The 16,550-nt window shown below is 55.3% G+C and overlaps 1 protein-coding gene across 16 annotated transcripts in view; it reads left to right on the top strand.

Annotated features, from left to right (window-relative positions):
* Positions 1–16,550, top strand: part of SLC8A1 (solute carrier family 8 member A1) — a 127,370-nt gene that overhangs the window by 71,411 nt on the left and 39,409 nt on the right. The gene's annotated exons all lie outside the window — the stretch shown is intronic.

Genomic DNA, 16,550 nt, shown 5'->3' with positions numbered 1-16,550 from the left:
CCAGCCTGCCTGCAGCTCCCCTGCAGACATTGAAATGCAGCTCTGAGCTCTCCCTGCAGCCTTCTCCTCTGCAGGCTCAACAGCCCCAACTCTCCCAGCCTGTCCCCACAGCAGAGCTTCTCCAGCCCTCTCAGCATCTCTCTGGCCTCCTCTGGACCCTCTCCAGCAGCTCCAGGTCTCTCTTGTGTTGGGGCTCCAGAGCTGGACACAGCCCTGCAGGTGAGGTCTCCCCAGAGCAGAGCAGAGGGGCAGGATCCTCTCTCTCCAGCTCTGCCCACACTGCTTTGGCTGCAGCCCAGGCTGCCCTTGGCCTTCTGTGCTGCCAGTGCCCATTGCTGGCTCCTGACCCCTCTGTTGGGGGCCCCAGAGCTGGACACAGCCCTGCAAGTGAGGTCTCCCCAGAGCACAGCAGAGCAGAGGGGCAGGATCCTCTCTCTCCAGCTCTGCCCACACTGCTCCGGATGCATCCCAGGGGTTGCATCCCTGACTTTTCTCCCAGTGGCAGTGGAGCAGGGGGGGAGGGTTGTTAATATCACCAGCCACACTTCAAAGTCTCCTCTGGCTTAAAACCAGAGACCTCAGGTCTGAATGCACTGAAGTGGTCAAACTTGCTTATCCCAAGGATCTTTTCCAACCTGAATGATTCTGTGAAACGTGGAGCAGATGAAAGGGAAGAGCTTGGCCAAGCTCCTGAGGATGCCTCTGTGTTTTGTTTGTGTGCACATGCAGCAAACAAGTTAAAGGAACAAAAAACCAAACCAAACCAAATCAAAACAAAAGCAAACCCAAACCAAACACCCAAGTGGGTATTATCCATTCACATAATGTGTGGGGGAATCATTTCCCACCAGGGAGATAATTGCTAATTACAGCAGTGTGAAGCAATTGGATTTGTTCTTTGCAGCCTGAGCAAGCCTCCTTTTGCAGGGGCTGATGTGCACTGGGGTGTTCAGGCACTGGAGGTGGTCCTGCCAGAGCCCTGAGCTGGAGAGGTTTTCAGGGTAGCTGCCTGCTGCCCTTTAAAATAACTTCACTTCATTTATTTATTTGTTAGCTCAGAAACTTTCCCAGGGCAAAGGACAAATAAAGCCTGTGGGATTTTTTTTTCCAGGGTTTATTTTGAGATAAAAGCTATCTGGTAGGAAGGGTTCCTCTGGCAGCTGGACAACAGGACCATAAATCAAGGAGCAGGGAGGGCTGCCTGACAGAGGCAAGATGTGCTGGAGGGGGTTCTGCAGTGCTGGGTGGGCTGGGGTGAGAGCTGCTCGCCACAGCATGGCACAGAGCTGGAGGTTGCTGCTCACTGCCACCTGCACTCTGGCCAGGCATGGGGCAGAATGGTGTGGGGCACAGCCTGGCTCCTGCCCCATCCCCTCCACCCCGGCCACAGGGAGTTTCTCCCTGCTGTGCTGCCAGGACTCAGTGGGTTAAAGAAAAGGGAGGTAGCAGCAGAGGATCGGAGGCTCAGAGGATGTTAGGAGTTAGAAGGGACCTCTGGAGAGCTTCCAGTCCAAGCCCCCTGCCAGAGCAGGACCAGAAAATCCAGCACAGGGCACACAGGAACACATCCAGACAGGGCTGGAAAGGCTCCAGAGAAGGAGACTCCACAACCTCTCTGGGCAGCCTGCTCCAGGCCTCTGGGACCCTCCCAGGGAAGAAGTTCCTCCTCCTGTTGAGGTGGAACCTCCTGTGCTGCAGTTTCCATCCATTGCCCCTTGGCCTATCCCAGAGCACAACTGAGCAGAGCCTGTCCCTGTCCCCTCCCTCCTGACCCCCAGCCCTCAGCTATTGATAGACATTGATCAGATCCCTCTCAGCCTTCTCCTCTCCACACTAAACACCCCCAGGGCTCTCAGCCTCTCCTCCCCAGGCAGTGCTCCAGGCCCTTCAGCATCCTTGCAGCCCTCCCTTGCACTCTCTCCAGCAGATCCCTGTCCCTCCTGACCTGGGGAGCCCAGAGCTGGATGCAATATTCCAGGGGAGGTCTCAGCAGGGCAGAGGAGAGGGGGAGGAGAACCTCCCTGGCTCTGCTGGCCACACTCCTCTGAATGCAGGAGAAAACCTCCCTCCTCCTCTGCTCCCCTGTTCCCTCTGTGGTGGTTATGCCTCAACAGAGAGCCAGCCTGGCCTCAGGGCTGTGGTGTGGTGGCACATTCAGTTTGGTGGCAGTGGCAGGAGGGGGCCAGGGCTGGTGAGGATGGTGCCAGCGTGCTCCTACCAAAGGCGCCATGGCAGCAGGGCTGCCTTGGTTACCCTGACCTGGGGAGCTGCTAACCAAGGGTGCTGAGCTCAAGTGAAGGTGGCAGATTCCTGTGTGCCCCAAGAGCCCCCACCTTTAGTCTTCACAGCTGGTAATGGAGCCCAGGCCGTTTTTAACTTCTCCAGACAGCACTGAGAAATCCTGGGGTGGTGTCTCCTGGCAAGGTTTGGTTTCGGGAAGGGAGAGACAGGAGAGGGCTTGTGTTGGGAGGGCTGAGGGAAGCTGCATGAATCATTAAAGGCAAGATAAGAACTTCAAGAGCCTCCGCCAAATGCCCTTATTAGTGCTGATGTGCTGGTTGATGCCATCTGACAGGGATGAAACCAGAGGCAGCAGCTAAACGTCCGCTCGGGGCAGCAGCCTGCCCGCGGTGCCTGCCCTGTGCCGCGTGCCTCCCTTTGCGCCTCCAGACACAGGATGAGGTGCAGGGGAGAGCAGCTCAGCTCTCTGCTCGGGGGCTGCCCGCTGGAGGCCAGGCATGGCCACCCAGACATCTGTGGCCAGCCCCCGTGCCTGCTTTCCCCCAGCAAAGGAGAGCTGCAAGGCAGAGGCAGCTGCATTCGGCAAGGGAAAGGGCAAGCTCTGCCCACTCCCCCCCCGTTGGTGTCCTTCCCATCTTCCTCATGGGGAGAGCCTGAGGGAGCTGAGGGCTCTGGAGCTGGGAGAGGAGGAGCCTGAGAGGTGAGCTCATTGCTGGTGCTAAAGATGTGCAGGGGGAGTGCCCAGAGGCTGGAGCCAGGCTCTGCTGGGGGATGCCCAATGCCAGCACAAGGGGCAGTGGTGGAAGCTGAGCCATAGGAAGTGCCATGGGAACAGGAGGAGAGATTTTGTCCCTGTGAGGGTGGCAGAGCCCTGGAGCAGGCTGCCCAGGGGGGTTGTGGAGTCTCCCTCTCTGGAGATATTGAAGACCTGCCTGGCTGTGCTGCTGGTGATAAAGATGTGCAGGGCAGTGTGGGGAGGACAGAGCCAGGCTCTGCTCAGGGATGGCTAAGGACAGCACAAGGGGCACTGGGGGCAAGCTGGAGCAGAGGAGGTGCCACAGGAGGGAACAGAAGGGAAAACTTTGTCACTGTGAGGGTGCTGGAGGCCTGGAGCAGGCTGCCCAGAGAGGTTGTGGAGTCTCCTTCTGTGGAGCCTTTCCAACCCCACCTGGTTGTGTTCCTGTGTGCCCTGCCCTGGGTGCCCTGCTCTGGCAGAAGGGTTGGGCTGGATGACCTCTGGAGGTCCCTTCCTGCCCCTACCATGATGCTGTGATTCTGTGATGTCTGCTGAGATGGGGGCCTTCTGCTGGTGGCCAGCAGCTGGGGGAACAGCAGGTGTCCTCCAAAGGCTCCAAAGGGTGTCTTGGGGGGACTTGCCCACTGCCTCTCCTTGTGCCCTACAGACCTTTTGCTGGCAGCCAAGGAGAGGAGACTGAAGCGGAGGCTTTTAAAACCCTGGGGAGAACACTATGAAAAAAAGAGGAGCAGAAAGCAAGTTCCTCATCCTTGTTGCTCTTCCCAGAGTGGAGATGGAGCTAGTGGTTCATGGGGGTTGAGGGGGAATGGGGTTTGGGCAGCCTTGGTGGGGAGAGTCAGAGGAGGGCATCATCTCCCACTCCAAGGACTCAGAATCACAGACTCACAGAACCATTCAGGTTGGAAGAGCCCCTCAGGAGCACCAAGTCCAACCTCTGACCCTACTCTGCAAGGCTCACCCCTGAACCATAGCCCCAAGCACCACATCCAAACCACCTTGAAACACCTCCAGGCTTGGGGACTCCACCACCTCCCTGGGCAGCTCATCCCAGTGCCTGACCACTCTTGCTGGGAACAATTCTTCCTCCTGTGCAGTCTGCCCCTGCCCTGCTGCAGCTTGAGGCTGTTCCCTCTTGTTGTGTCACTAATCAGCTGGAGAAGAGACCAGCACCAACCTCTCCACAACCTCCTTCCAGGCAGCTGGAGGGAGCCAGGAGGTCTCCCCTCAGCCTCCTCTCTTTCACACTACCCATCCCCAGCTCCTTCAGTCTCTCTCCATCAGATTTCTTCTCCAGGCCCTTCCCAGCTTCCTTGCCCTCCTCTGCCCTGGCTCCAGCACCTCCACATCTCTCTTGCACTGAGGAGCCCAAAGCTGGACCCAACACTGGAGCTGTGGCCTCCCCAGAGCTGAGTCCAAGAGGACAATCCCCTCCCTGCTCCTGCTGGACACAGCATTCCTGATGCCAGCCAGGATGCCTTTGGCTCTCTTGGCCACCTGGGCACCCTGCTGGCTCCTCTTCAGCTGCTTGGCCATCAGCACCCCCAGGTCCCTTTCTGCCAGCAGCTTTCCAGCCACACTGCCCTAAGCATCCCCTTCGGCTCCCGGTTAGCTCCCAGCAGGTAGCAGCAGCTCCCTGCACGGCAGAGGCGGCCCAGAGGCTGTGAGGCAGCCACAGACCACATGAGGCAGGCAGAGAGCTCAGCAGCAGCAGCAGCGCTGGGCACGGCCGGGTCGGGCAGGGTTATGGCTGCTGGGGGAGCTGCCGGTTCCTGGGAGGCCACAGCTGCTGTGCAGCTGCAGGAGACCTTCCCTTCTGGCTCCACTGAACACCAGCAGCTGAGCTGAGGTGCAGCTGAGCATTCAGAGCAGGCTGGTCCCAGCCTTGGGGATGCTCCAACACAAAGCAGCTCTCTGCCTTGTTTGGAGAATAAATCTGATGAGGAGCGACTGAGGGAGCTTGGGGATGGCTCGTTTGGAGGCTGAGGGGAGACCTCCTGGCTCCCTCCAGCTGCCTGGAAGGAGGTTGTGGAGAGGTTGGTGCTGGTCTCTTCTCCCAGCTGATTAGTGACACAACAAGAGGGAACAGCCTCAAGCTGCAGCAGGGCAGGGGCAGACTGCACAGGAGGAAGAATTGTTCCCAGCAAGAGTGGTCAGGCACTGGGATGAGCTGCCCAGGGAGGTGGTGGAGTCCCCAAGCCTGGAGGTGTTTCAAGGTGGTTTGGATGTGGTGCTTGGGGCTATGGTTCAGGGGTGAGCCTTGCAGAGTAGGGGCAGTGGTTGGACTTGGTGCTCCTGAGAGGCTCTTCCAACCTGAATGGTTCTGTGATTCTGTGATGCTTTGAGGTTGAAATCAGAGGCTGGAAAGCCAGCTGTGAGCAGCTCACCAGAAGGATGTGTCTGAGGGCACTGAGGTCTGTTTGGACCCCTGCCTTGAGCCATGTCACAGAATCCCAATGTGGGATTTTACCTAATACCCAACTTCGAGCCCCCCTGCTGCAACCTCTCCTCCTGGCACTTGTTCCTAGGGAGCAGAGCCCAACCCCCACCTGGTTCCAACCTCCTTTCAGGGAGCTGTAGAGAGTGAGGAGGTCTCCCTTCAGCTTCCTTCTCTTCAGGGCCAGAGGGAATCATGTGAGGAGGCTGGAGAGGTCTGGCAGCAGCAAAGGGACTCTCCTCTGGCACAGGGCTCCATCACATCCTGCATCTCACTGCCAGGGGCAGCCTGAGCACTGGCAATCCATCCCAGCACCCAAAGCCCCACTGGTAGCACTGCCAGTGGCCAGGGCAGGGCTTGCCAGCTGCTGTGGGTGGGGGGCTCTGCCTGCTGAAGCAGCTGCTTGCCCTCAGCATCTCGGGAGAGCTGCAGCCAGCTGCACGTGAATTTAATCCCCTGCAAGCACATGCAAGCACATGCCTGCTTCTTTGGCTTCAAGGGCTGAGCCCCTCCAGAGCTTCTCATGGCATTGTTCTCCTCTGTGAGCTCTCTCTCTCGTCTCTGGAGCAGGCCACGTTTGCCCAAGGAGAAGAGGCCAGGGCTAAAGCAGGCTGAGCTCAGCGCTGCTGTCTGGGGGAGGTGGGGCTGCTGTCCAGCACATGGGCAGAGGAAGCAGAGACATGGCTCAGGGACCTCTGGGCCTCCTGAAAGTCTCCTGAGCAGCTATGGGAGGACAAGAGGCATTGAGTTGCCCCTGTAGAGCCAACTGTGGCAGGATTTCAGCAGCGTTGAACCACTGTGGTACTGCTCCCCAGAACCCCTTTCCTTTGCACCTGGTGCTTGCAGGAGAGCTGTGCCAGGCACCCCAAACCCTCTGATCAGCAGGAGGGCCAAGAGGCTGAGCCATGTGGTGAACCCTTTCTGTGTCCTTCCTTTTCCCAGCCTGCCTGTAATGCTGTGCAGCCAGGGAGCAAGCACAGGGTTAACCCCCAGGCTGATGGCTGCTGCCACATGGAGGCTCTCCAGCCCACTCTTGAGATTCATTCAGCTTTAAATATTGATGGCAGATTGCCTGGTGACAAAAACAAAAACCCACCACAAAAGCCACCCCCCTGTGTAGACCTATCCCTCTCAGCTTGGCCCCACAGCTCAGCAGGCAGAGCAGTTGTGCACTTGCAGCATCGTAGCATCAAAGAAGGGCTCAGGGTGGGCCTCAGAGCTCATCCACTCCAACCCCCTGCCATGGGCAGGGACACCTCTCAACTAGCTCAGGTTGCTCAAGGTCTCATCCAGCCTGGCCTTGAACACCCCCAGGGAAGAGGCAGCCACAGCCTCCCTGGGCAGCCTGTGCCAGAGTCTCACCACCCTCACACTGAAGAACTTCTCCCTCAGCTCCAGTCTGACCCTGCTCTGCCTCAGCTTCAAACCATTCCCCCTTGGCCTGGCTCTAGACACCCTCAGCAAAAGTCTCTCTGCAGCCTTCCTGCAGGATCCCTTCAGCTATTGCAAGGCAGCTCTGAGGTCCCCCTGGAGCCTTCTCCTCTCCAGGCTGCACACCCCCAGCTCCCTCAGCCTGGCCTCACAGCAGAGCTGCTCCAGCCCTTGGAGCATCTTTGTGGCCTCCTCTGGCCTCACTCCAGCAGCTCTGTGTCCTCCTTCTGCTGGGGACAGCAGAGCTGGAGGCAGGATTGGAGGTGAGGTGTGAGCAGAGCAGAGCCAAGGGGCAGAATCCCCTCTGCTGCCCTGCTGCCCACACTCCTCTGGCTGCAGCCCAGCACACAGCTGCCTGCTGGGCTGCAGGAGGGCACTGCTGGCTCCTGGGGAGCTGCTCAACACCCAGCCTCCCCAGGTCTCTTTTTTCAAGGCTGAGCCCTGTGGTCTGTGCTGCCTGGGGGCTCAGGGTCCCTTTAATTACCTCCTGCAGCTAGTAATTAACCTCTGCTGGAGTACTTCCCTACCTACCCACAGAGCCTCAGCAGCAGGCTTTGATGTGCTGCTCCTTACAGCATCCCCCAGGAGCTGTGGGCAGCCCCCAGCAGGGACTGCAGCAGGTCCCATAGTAGCTTCCTCTGTGTTGCTGCTTGGGCCACTGGTGGCTCCACTTGCTCCTGGTTTACTTCAGAGCCTGCCAGGTGAGTGTGAGCACAGAGGGTTAGGCACAAAAGCCCCCAGCACAGCCCTGCTGAGCAAGGCAGTGTCTGAAGGGAGCCTTCAAATGTAGCTGCAGTGTTCATTCCGCATGACCAGAAGGATACAAGAAGGGTCTGGAGGGGCTGGAAGGTGTCCAGAGAAGGGCCATGAGGATGAGCAGAGGGCTGGAGCTGCTCTGCTCTGGAGACAGCCTGAGAGAGTTGGGGTTGTGCAGGCTGGAGAGGAGAAGGCTCCCAGGAGACCTTCTGGTGGCCTTCCAGGATCTGAAGGGGGCTCCAAGAAAGCTGGGGAGGGACTTTGGAGGGTGTCAGGGAGTGATAGGAGTGGGGGGAATGGAGCAAAAGTAGAAGTGGGGAGATTCAGATTGGATGTTAGGAAGAAGTTGTTCCCCATGAGGGTGGTGAGAGCCTGGCAGAGGTTGCCCAGGGAGGTGGTGGAAGCCTCATCCCTGGAGGTTTTTGCAGCCAGGCTGGATGTGGCTGTGAGCAACCTGCTGTGGTGTGAGGTGTCCCTGGCCATGGCAGGGGGGTTGGAACTGGCTGAGCCTTGAGCTCCCTTCCACCCCTGCCAGTTCTCTGATTCAGTACTGGAGGAGCCTGGGGGCTTGCAGGAGGGAAGGATTAGCAGAGTGAGAAGCAGCTTCCCAACTCCCACCTGGGCTGTCTGCAGCTGCCATTGGTCTCTCCCCTACTTCCTTCCAGTGAAATTCTGGAACAGGTTGGCCAGAGAGGTGGTGGAGGGCCCTCCCCTCCCCCCCCCCACCCCCCGAATCCCTGGAGACATTCAAGGTGAAGCTTAGTGTGGTCCTGAGCAACCTGCTCTAGCTGGAGGTGTCCTTGCTGACTGCAGGGGGGGTTGGACAAGACAACCTTCAAGGGTCCATTCCAACCCCATGCATTCTGTGACTCCATGATTTTGCCATTGCCTGGCCACTTGCCCTCAGCCTTTCCAGCAGGTAAGACCAAGCTTCCCAGGCTGATGCCACCCCCTACCACCTCCCCCCTGCAGCACCTTGACCTGAATCCCCCATACCAGCCACAAGCCCAGCAGGCAGAGAGGCTCTACATGCATGAGGATAAATTTGGGGCTGTCCCAGGGGAACCCCAAAGCCATGGATTTGCTTTGCCTTCTCCCAGCTGCCTCCTGGCCTGTTGCTGGGTGCCCCCATGCCACCTGAGCTCCTCCAAGGGCTCGTCCCTGAAATGAGATGCCTGGGTGCTGAGCTCAGCAAGGGTCCCTGGTGTGTGCCAGCCCAAACCTTCCACCCACAGCAGGGAGCAGGTCTGTCTGCAGGTCTGTCTGCAGGTCTGTCTGCAGGTCTGTCTGCAGGTCTGTCTGCAGGTCTGTCTGCAGGTCCTTTAGATCCAGCTGTGCTCTCCCTGCCTCCGGATCCACAGCAGCACCTCCCACCACGCTTTTCTCTCCCCTGCCAGGGTTCCCACCGCCTTTCCCACCACCTTCTTGTCTCCCTTTCCCAGCCAAAGGCAAGCCAGGAAGGGGGGAGGGGGGAGAGGAGGTCGTGCACAGGGAGCTGGGGGTTTGTCTGCTCCTCTAGCAGCCTGAGGGCACCCGTGGGACCCGGGTGGCAGATGGCTGGCCCCACGGGGGGGAGCTGCCAGCAAAAGGCACGCTGCAAACATCTTGGTTGGGCTCTCCGGAGCTGCGAGGTCCCTCTCTGGAGACGCTGTCCTTGCATGACCCCGAGGCTGATTGCTTCATGTGCTGCTGCCTGCTGCTGCCTCCTGCAGCTTGGTGCCTTTCAGGGCTTTGAGGACAGCAGTGAGGAGCAGGTTTGGGTTTGTTTTTTTTTTTTTTTTTGCCTTGCTTGGCAGCATTTGGAGGGATGGAAGCAGCGTGGCAAGGACATGACCCTGAGAAACCAACTCCTCTCGACTCCCCTCTTGCCCTTCCTCTCTGGAAGGAAACCTTGGGATATTCTTTCCACATCTGGAAAAAAAAAAGCAGCCCAGGGCAAGTATTTTAAACCTGGAGTGTGGCCAGGTCAGTTAGAGTTCTCCTGGTGCCATGCCCAGGGTTCATGCCATGAAGCATCTCAGTGACAAATGTTCTCACTGCAAGAAACTTTCTAGTACATTTTATTTCCCTCCCCTTCTGCCTTGCTGCTGTGGAAACTTTTGCCAGAGGCTGCCCAGGAGCAAGGGGTAAAGTCTTGATTCATCCAGCCCTTGGCAAAATGCAGCTGGCAAAATCTCTCAGCCAGGTGATAACCTCCACAGCCTTGAGAAACTGCTTCCTATAAATGAACCCAGATGTTTCTGCTGCAGGAGGAAGCTTCTCCTGGAGGTATTGTATCCCTTTTCCACCTCTGAGCTTTGTTTCATGGGCTTCCAAGGTTGGCAGAGGGCTGCAGGAGAGCTGGAGAGGGACTTTTTGCAAAGGCATGGGGGAGCAGGACCAGGGGTGAGGGCTTCAAACTTCAAGAAGCCAGATTCAGGTGAGGTATAGGAAGAAATTCTTCCCCCTGAGGCTAGGGAGGCACAGGACCAGGTTGCCCCAAGAAGTTGTGGAGGCTCCAAGGCTCTGAGTGTTCAAGGACAGGTGAGATGGGGCTTTGAGCAGCCTGCTTTAATAGGAGGTGTCTCTGCCCATGGCAGGGGCGTTGGAACTGAATGATCTTTAAAGTCACAGACTGCACAGGGTTGGGAGGGAGCCTCCAAGGGCATCTTGCCCAACCCCCCTGCACTCAGCAGGGACCCCTCCAGCTAGAGCAGGCTGCACAGGGACACAGCCAGGCTGAGCTTGGATGGCTCCAGGGCTGGGGCCTCAAGCACAGCCCTGGGCAGCCTGTGCCAGTGTCTCACCACTCTCCTTGGGCACAACTTCCTCCTCAGCTCCAACCTCAAGCTGCCCTGCTCCACTTTCAAAGCCCTGCCCCTGGGCCTAGCACTCCAAGCCCTTCTCAACAGTCCCTCCCCAGCCTGCCTGCAGCTCCCCTGCAGATATGGAAATTCAATGATTCCATGGTTCCATGATTTCCTATCAGTGTCCTCAGAGCCAAGTAGACTGCACCGCTCATCTCCAGCCTGGTCCAGGCACAGATGAATTGCAGATCCCCAGCTGTCTTTCTCTACCCAGCCCTCTCCTGCCATTAAACTAGGCAAAGGCAAAACCTGAGCACATGAAAGCCTGACTGGATAAATGCTTCTGCCAGGAACAGAAAGTCCTGGTGGCAGTTCTGGTTTAGCTTCTCAGGCTGCAGCTATCAGTGCCTCTCTGCTGAGCCTGATGGACTTGGAGTGTGGCCAGCAGAGCCAGGGAGGTTCTCCTCCCCCTCTCCTCTGCCCTGCTGAGACCTCCCCTGGAATATTGCATCCAGCTCTGGGCTCCCCAGGTCAGGAGGGACAGGGATCTGCTGGAGAGAGTGCAAGGGAGGGCTGCAAGGATGCTGAAGGGCCTGGAGCACTGCCTGGGGAGGAGAGGCTGAGAGCCCTGGGGGTGTTCAGTGTGGAGAGGAGAAGGCTGAGAGGGATCTGATCAATGTCTATCAATAGCTGAGGGCTGGGGTCAGGAGGGAGGGGACAGGGACAGGCTCTGCTCAGTTGTGCTCTGGGATAGGCCAAGGGGCAATGGATGGAAACTGCAGCACAAGAGGTTCCACCTCAACAGGAGGAGGAACTTCTTCCCTGGGAGGGTCCCAGAGGCCTGGAGCAGGCTGCCCAGAGAGGTTGTGGAGTCTCCTTCTCTGGAGCCTTCCCAGCCCTGTCTGGATGTGTTCCTGTGTGCCCTGTGCTGGATTCTCTGGTCCTGCTCTGGCAGGGGGCTTGGACTGGAAGATCTCCAGAGGTCCTTTCCAACCCCTAACCTCCTCTGATCTGTGATCCTCTGATCTGATTCCAGCAGAGAGGCTGTCATGTGCCTGGAGCTTGCAAACTGTTGCAAGAGGATCAGAGCAAGAAGGATGAGCCTCAAGTAGCCCCAGGGGAGGTTTAAGCTGGATATTAGAAGAACCTTCTTCCCTGAAAGGGTTCTCAAGCCCTGGCACAGGCTCTCCAGAGAGAAGGCTGAATGCCCATCCCTGGAGCTGCTTACAAGCCACACAGCTGTGGTGCTGAGTGCCATGGTTCAGCCCCAGCCTTGGCAGAGCTAGAGTTCAGTGACCCTGTGATTCTGTGAAGATGTGAGCTGCCACCTCAGGAAGCTGAGCTCTGCCCTGCACTGTGCTGCTTCCAGACTGGGAGCAGGTGCAGGAGCTCCTAGGTCACAGCTTGTCAAGGGAGAAGGGCCTGGGGGGCAGTGATGCAATTCTGGAGGGGCAAGGAGCATGCAGGTGCCAGCCCCCAGCCCCTGGGCACAGCAGGCAGTGCCAGGCTGAGAGGATCAGCTTGCAGAGCTCACTGGCTGCTCTGGCCTGGCCCCACTCTTGGGGCTAATTATTCAGTGCAGGACTCTGTGCAGAGGAGTTGCCAGCTCTGCCTGCTTAGCCAAATGGGTAGTGCTGAGCAGGAATAAGCTGTGCTGACCACCTTCCCTGGGGCCAGGCAGAGCATGGCTGATCCCCCACAGGAGAGCCACTGAAGGGGAGGGCTTCCCTCTGCCAGGCAGAGCTCTGCCCCCACTGCCCTTCCTCTCCCACAGCTCCAGGAGCTTCCCTTATAGAATCAGAGAACTGGCAGGGCTGGAAGGGACCTCAAGGCTCAGCCAGTTCCAACCCCCCTGCCATGGCCAGGGACACCTCACACTACAGCAGGTTGCTCACAGCCACATCCAGCCTGGCTGCAAAAACCTCCAGGGATGAGGCTTCCACCACCTCCCTGGGCAACCTCTGCCAGGCTCTCACCACCCTCATGGGGAACAACTTCTTCCTAACATCCAATCTCAATCTCCCCACTTCTAGTTTTGCTCCATCCCCCCCAGTCTTATCCCTCCCTCAAAAGTCCCTCCCCAGCTTTCTTGGAGCCCCCTTCAGATCCTGGAAGGCCACCAGAAGGTCTCCTGGGAGCCTTCTCCTCTCCAGCCTGCACAACCCCAACTCTCTCAGGCTGTCTCCAGAGCAGAGCAGCTCCAGCCCTCTGCTGATCCTCATGACCCTTCTCTGGACACCTTCCAGCCCCTGAATGGGCATTGCCATTCTGAAGCACCTGTAAGCCCTGGGCTCTGCATGCAGCCAAGTGTCCATGAGCTCTGCTTTCTGTACCCCAGGCACCACTGCCACTGCTGGCAGCTGCTGGGCTTCCCCAGTCTGCTCAGCCTGGCTGCCCACTCCTGCACCCTTCCCCCATGTGCAGCCAAGGGCGAGCTGGGCTTGTGGGTCCCTCTCTGACAGCACACCTTGGCACACTTGTCTTCTGCTTTGCCTTGCCTTTGTCACCCCTTCTGTGCTTGGTAGGCTTGGGGAAGGGCTGCCTGCAGCTCTGGTCCTCAGCATCTGACTACACCTTCAGCCACACAAAGGCTATTCTGAGATTTCCACAAAGCTTCAGAGTTGGAGGAGACATCTGGGAGTTCTGTTCATAGATTCATAGGAGGGGTTGGGTTGGAAGGGACTTTAAAGATCCAAGCCCCTGCACTGGGCAGGGACACCTCCCACCAGCCCAGCTTGCTCAAGGCCTCATCCAGCCTGGCCCTGAACACCTCCAGGGAGGAGGCAGCCACAGCCTCCCTGGGCAACCTGTGCCAGTGCCTCCCCACCCTCACTGCCAACAATTTCTTCCTCATCTCCAGTCTCAATCTGCCCTCCTCAAGCTTCAATCCATTCCCTCTCATCCTATCACTCCAAGCCCTTCTCAAAAGTCCCTTCCCAACTTTCTTGTAGCCCCCTTCAGGCTGCTCTAAGGTTTCCCTGGAGCCTTCTCTTCTCCAGGCTGAACAGCCCCAGCTGTCCCCATAGCAGAGGTTCTCCAGCCCTCTGATCAACTTCAGTTGTTAAAACCTTTGCGGTGTCCCCATGGCTTCCACATCCCTCCCCTAGCAAAAGAAGTATCAGAAGAGGTGAAGCACTGCAGCAGGGCCTGCCAGGGGGATGCAAATCTCCAAGCACTCAACTCAGCCCCTGAAATTCAAAGCACAATGCTGCATTTTTATTAATTTTTTTTTTGTTTAGCTTCATTTGCTTTGCATTGGTTTAGTTTCATTTAGTTTGGTTTCGTTTAGTTTCATTTGGTTTGGTTTGGTTTAATTTCATTTGGTTTGGTTTAGTTTCATTTGGCTTGGTTTGGCTTGGCTTGGTTTGACTTGGTTTGGTCTGGTTTGACTTGGTTTGGTCTGATTTGGCTTGGTTTGGTTTGCTTTCATTGGTTTGGTTTAGTTGCATTTGGCTTGGTTCCTATGGTTTGGTTTGGCTTGGTTTGGTTTGGTTTGGTTTCGTTTGGTTTGGCTTGGCTTGGTTTGGTTTCATTGGCTTGGTTTGGCTTGGCTTGGCTTGGTTTGGCTTGGCTTGGCTTGGTTTGGTTTGGTTTCATTTCGTTTGGTTTGGTTTGGTTTGACTTGGTTTGGTCTGGTTTGACTTGGTTTGGTCTGATTTGGCTTGGTTTGGTTTGATTTCATTAGTTTGGTTTAGTTGCATTTGGCTTGGTTCCTTTGGTTTGGTTTGGTTTCGTTTGGTTTGGTTTGGTTTGGTTTGGTTTGGTTTGGTTTGGTTTGGCTTGGTTTGGTTTGGTTTCGTTTGGTTTGGTTTGGTTTGGTTTGGTTTCATTGGCTTGGTTTGGTTTGGTTTGGTTTGGTTTGGTTTCATTGGCTTGGTTTGGTTTGGTTTCGTTTGGTTTGGTTTGGTTTGGCTTGGTTTGGTTTGGTTTCATTGGCTTGGTTTGGTCTGGCTTGGTTTGGTTTGGTTTCATTGGTTTGGTCTGGCTTGGTTTGGTTTGGTTTCATTGGTTTGGTTTGGCTTGGTTTGGTTTGGTTCTTGGCTTCGTTTGGCTTGGTTTGGTTTGGCTTGGCTTGGTTTGGTCTGGTTTGACTTGGTCTGGCTTGGTTTGGTTTGGTTTCATTGGTTTGGTTTGGTTTGGCTTGGTTTGGTTTGGTTTCATTGGCGTGGCTTGGCTTCGTTTGGCTTGGCTTGGTTTGGTTTGGTTTGGCTTGGTTTGGTCTGGTTTGACTTGGTTTGGCTTGGTTTGGTTTGGTTTCATTGGCTTGGCTTGGTTTGGCTTGGTTTGCTTTGGTTTGGTGTGGTTTGGCTTGGTTTGGTTTGGTTTGGCTTGGTTTGGTTTGGTTTGGCTTGGTTTGGCTTGGTTTGGTTTGGTTTGGCTTGGTTTGGTTTGGTTTGGCTTGCTTTGGTTTGGTTTGGCTTGGCTTGGTTTGGCTTGGTTTGGTTTGGCTTGGTTTGGTTTGGCTTGGTTTGGTTTGGCTTGGTTTGGTTTGGTTTCATTGGCTTGGTTTGGCTTGGTTTTGTTTCGTTTGGTTTAATTGGCTTGGTTTCGTTTGGCTTGGTTTGGTTTTGTTTCGTTTGGTTTCATTGGTTTGGTTTGGCTTGGCTTGGATTGGTTTGGCTTGGCTTGGTTTGCCTTGGTTTGATTTGGTTTGGTTTGGCTTGGCTTGGTTTGGTTTGGCTTGGTTTGGTTTGACTTGGTTTGGTATTGTTTGACTTGGTTTGGTCTGATTTGGTTTGGCTTGGTTTGGTTTGACTTGGTTTGGTTTGACTTGGTTTGGTATTGTTTGACTTGGCTTGGTTTGGCTTGGTTTGGTTTGACTTGGTTTGGTATTTTTTGACTTGGTTTGGTCTGATTTGGCTTGGCTTGGTTTGGTTTGGCTTGGTTTGGTTTGACTTGGTTTGGTATTGTTTGACTTGGCTTGGTTTGGCTTGGTTTGGCTTGGTTTGGTTTGGCTTGGCTTGGTTTGGTTTGGCTTGGTTTGGCTTGGCTTGGTTTGGCTTGGCTTGGTTTGGCTTGGTTTGGTTTGGCTTGGTTTGGTTTGACTTGGTTTGGTATTGTTTGACTTGGTTTGGTCTGATTTGGCTTGGTTTGGTTTCGTTTGGTTTGGTTTGGCTTGGTTTGGTTTGGTTTCATTGGCTTGGTTTGGCTTGGCTTGGCTTGGTTTGGTTTGGTTTCGTTTGGTTTGGTTTGGCTTGGTTTGGTTTAGTTTCATTGGCTTGGCTTGGTTTGGTTTCATTTGGTTTCATTGGCTTGGTTTGGCTTGGCTTGGTTTGGTTTCATTTCGTTTGGTTTCATTGGTTTGGCTTGGCTTGGCTTGGTTTGGTTTGGTTTCATTGGCTTGGTTTGGCTTGGCTTGGTTTGGTTTGGCTTGGTTTGATTTGGCTTGGTTTGGTTTGGTTTCATTGGCTTGGTTTGGCTTGGCTTGGCTTGGTTTGGTTTGGCTTGGTTTGGTTTGGTTTGGTTTCATTGGTTTGGTTTCATTGGTTTGGTTTGTCTTGGCTTGGTTTGGCTTGGTTTGGTTTGGCTTGGTTTGGTTTGGTTTCATTGGTTTGGTTTGTCTTGGCTTGGTTTGGTTTGGTTTCATTGTCTTGGTTTGGCTTGGCTTGGTTTGGTTTGGCTTGGTTTCATTGGCTTGGTTTCATTGGCTTGGTTTGGCTTGGCTTGGTTTGGTTTGGTTTGGCTTGGTTTGGTTTGGTTTCATTGGTTTGGCTTGGCTTGGTTTGGCTTGGCTTGGTTTGGCTTGGTTTGGTTTGGCTTGGTTTGGTTTGGTTTCATTGGTTGCATTTGCTTTGGTTTCATTTGCTTTGGCTTGGTTTGGCTTGGCTTGGTTTGGTTTGGTTTGGATTCATTTGGTTTGGTTTGGTGTAGTTCCATTTGGTTTGGTGTGGATTCATTTGGTTTGGTTTGGTTTAGTTCCATTTGGTTTGGTTTGGTTTAGTTCCATTTGGTTTGGTTTAGTTCCATTTGGTTTGGTTTGGTTTGGATTCATTTGGTTTGGTTTGGTTCAGTTCCATTTGGTTTGGTTTAGTTCCGTTTGGTTTGGATTCATTTGGTTTGGTTTGGTTTAGTTCCATTTGGTTTGGTTTGGATTCATTTGGTTTGGTTTGGTTTGGATTCATTTGGTTTGGTTTGGTTTAGTTCC

The sequence above is a fragment of the Indicator indicator genome, unplaced genomic scaffold (genome assembly GCF_027791375.1).
Source record: "Indicator indicator isolate 239-I01 unplaced genomic scaffold, UM_Iind_1.1 iindUn_scaffold_52, whole genome shotgun sequence".
Classification (NCBI taxonomy): Eukaryota; Metazoa; Chordata; class Aves; order Piciformes; family Indicatoridae; genus Indicator; species Indicator indicator.
This window is presented reverse-complemented; position numbering and strand designations above follow the sequence as displayed.